Source organism: Pistacia vera, unplaced genomic scaffold (genome assembly GCF_008641045.1).
Source record: "Pistacia vera cultivar Batoury unplaced genomic scaffold, PisVer_v2 Contig405, whole genome shotgun sequence".
Lineage (NCBI taxonomy): Eukaryota > Viridiplantae > Streptophyta > Magnoliopsida > Sapindales > Anacardiaceae > Pistacia > Pistacia vera.
In genome coordinates this window covers 760,815-764,011 of record NW_022196230.1, presented here as the reverse complement: position 1 = coordinate 764,011, position 3,197 = coordinate 760,815, and the positions used below count along the sequence as shown (strand labels likewise).

General features: G+C 35.5%; 1 long non-coding RNA gene across 1 annotated transcript; it reads right to left on the bottom strand.

Annotated features, from left to right (window-relative positions):
* Nucleotides 1-878: 878 nt before the first annotated feature.
* On the bottom strand, nt 879-2,376 carry LOC116142198. Its single transcript, XR_004129964.1, has 3 exons — nt 2,243-2,376; nt 1,509-1,566; nt 879-911 (listed from the first exon to the last, which is right to left on the bottom strand). It is a non-coding gene; the product is annotated as an uncharacterized LOC116142198 (long non-coding RNA).
* Nucleotides 2,377-3,197: the final 821 nt, after the last annotated feature.

Here is a 3,197-nt window from a genome sequence, read left to right as displayed (position 1 = left end):
TGAAAAGGTGGGTCCTGTGGCTTACCGTTTACAACTTCCCACCACAGCCCACATCCATAACATGTTCCACGTCTCCCAACTGAAAAAAGTCACCTCTCAGCCAATCACCTCACTTCCACTTCCTCCTTTTCTTGATAGAGATATGGTACTCCAAGTTAGCTCGAGCAAGTCTTGCAAAAGCAAAGGCTGTTAAATGGGGACTATGAGGTTCTGATCAAGTGGAAAGGCCTACTGACTTGTGATAATACCTGGGAGCCCTATACAACCATCTGCAACCAATTTCCTTCTTTCCACCTTGAGGACAAGGTGGCACTCCTTGGGGAGGGTAATGATGGACCCAAAATATCCAGCTGGTATTCACGCAAGACAGGCAAGGGGAGACAAGGGCAAAAGGGGTAAATCATCCGAGGACAGGTGTCTTGTTAGTTGTTAGGATCCGGGGGTTAGAATAAAGGGTAGTGGTACCAAAGAAAGGGGATATCATTGTTTTTGTGCATGAATTGAATTTGGGAGGTGCTGGCCCTCGAAGACCAGCTGGTGCTACTATTTTACTGGTTTATTCCTAAAAACTCATTGTTCTTCTTAATCTTATTTTGATTAATACATCATTTTCACCATTTGATCTATTGAGTTGGATTGATGCTTGAATATTGTTGTCTGATACGTTATGGGTAAATATTAAACTGTGCTTGAGCTGTGGTTGTTGCGTGTGAGTTGTGAGGAGAGTCTGATAAGGTTTTGGTTTCCATCAGTTTCCCATATTTTACTGCCTTCGGCAACATGCAAACCAGCAGCAGTTATAGCACGCTCGAAGAGATTTCTTCCCTTCAAATACCATCAGGTGAAAATTCACATACAGTTGGATCATATTCTTGCACAAATCTCAAGCAGTCGCACCAAAGTGAGACAGACTACACCTAAACAAGTTCTAGTCGTTCAATTTTAAAGAACTACTTAGTTAAAGGGACTCCAAAGAACGGAATTAATATTTTGTCCCCTGATTCCACATATATGCAAATTCTAACTGAAAGTAGCAAGAACTTGATTTCCTACAAAAAGTAGGGAAAAAGATGACAACATCCAATTAAAACTTCCAAAATGTAATGCCACTTAAAAAAATAGATTTCCATTCCTAAGAAGTTTGAAAAAGTATATCCTATCACCTAATTTGGTGGAAAAATTTGATGATGCATCAAAAAGGAACCATGTGTCTTTAAACACCATCACAAATGTAAGAATATTGATATTCATTCTGAATTGCAAGGCGTACAATCATCTCTACCATAAAAATGAAACTAATGAGCCATTTTGTCATTAGTAATTACTTATTGGAATAATTCAGCCAGTCAAAAGTCATAGATCTGGCAAGCTAAAATTTTTTACCAGAAAGTTACTTTTAGGAAAATAACTAAAAATACCACGAATGAGAGTTCTTAAGATCACTATGTTTTAATCCATAAATCAACATATAAAGTAATTCAAAATCCATAATGATAACAAAAACCTACCAGATAATCAAAAACTCCTCTTTCATAAATCTTCTCAATCCCCAGAAATGCCTCAGGTCTGCAAAGTTGAAGTAGAGAATCAGCAAGAAACTACCTTCAGCAAGAAAGAGCGATAAAATCTTAAAATATACCCAAAGCTTTAGTATCAGTCATGCAGAACAAGAAAAGATCAAAATCTTAAAAATTTAGATGACCACCCTTTTATTTTTTTGCTTTGGGGGTAACTGTCATCAGGAGGTATACTTACTGATTTTCAACATTGAGCTTCATGTTTTGGAGAAACTAATATACTTATACTAAGAGAAATGAGTTTTGCAAGAAGGCAAGCAGGCTGTCCATAAAAGCAATGACAAGAGGGAACTCAAAATCTATAAACAAACAAAATATCAAACAGCCATAAATTATTAAAAACCAACCTCCCAAGTCAACCATCACTGCTTCTTATTTGAAACATATGAAAAAAAAAAATAGAAAGGAAGAAAGCTCAAAACTTAATTTCTTTTACTTAATTAAGCCGACATTTGAGCTAAGGTTCAGTAGATAGAAGTCACATAAACTTGAATTCAACATTGTTTTCACCATTTGAACCCCAAAAGATAATCACTTCCTCATTTCAAACAAATCCATTTAATTTTTCTCTTTATACTTTCTCCTGTTAACCATAAACCCTAAGCGATCAAAATTTGATCATGAAACCAATAACAAGAACACAAAATGAAAAAACTAAAACATACCCAGTTGAAATAGAAGCTTCATCTTGAGCCCACTCTTGCTACATAACAGGAGTCAATGGAAAAAATCTCATTCATAGCTTCTCTTGCTTGTCTCAGCTTCTCAATCTCACCCATCTTCCTCAAAACCCTTATATAATAAAACCACCAACAAAAACAATAAAAAAAAAAAACAATAATATAACAAAAAACAAAAATCCAAGAACTGGGTATTGAAATTCATATTCAAATTGATATAAAAACGTACTTGAACATGGACTTCATAGTTGGAGGGCTCATTGGCAAGCTGGGACTCGATAATTTTTGTTGTGCTTCATCTTCTGAGTCTGAGTCTAAGTCCGAGTCACTTGACTCTTTCAAGTCTAGACAGTTGGACTCTGTTGCTTGTGCGTTTTCGTTAGTATCCACCATAGTCGTGTTTGTGTCTTCTTCTTCTCGGGATTTTGGTCCTAGGATTTGACCTTCTGGTTCCATTCTTCTGCTTCGTTTGCTTTGTGTTTCTCTCAAGTGTACTGAAGGGTTGGTTTTATTGCACTGCTAAGTGCCACCTAGTGGTTTGGCGTGAAAACTTTTTCCCTAATTTTTGAAAATCACACTTCACCCCCAAATATATATGTTCTATTTTGGCTAATTTTCTTTGGCATAACATAAGGAAAAAAAATAGAGAAAACAAATAAAATAAAATAGGAAAATAAACTAAATTAAGATCTTAAATTTATTAGATTATCTTACATAGTATCCATTTTGAAAAGAAGACAAATTATTTTGGTATTGTCATTTTTTTCAGATGTAAAAAAAACTAACCGTTAATGGGTGATAACCCTCATACAGTTTACATCATTACATGCGGCATGACATGCAAAATGAAACTATCGCGAGGACCCAACCTTGAGCAAAAATCACTATTCAACACAATTTCTATGATGACCTAAAAATATTCAGTGAATAGATGATTTTG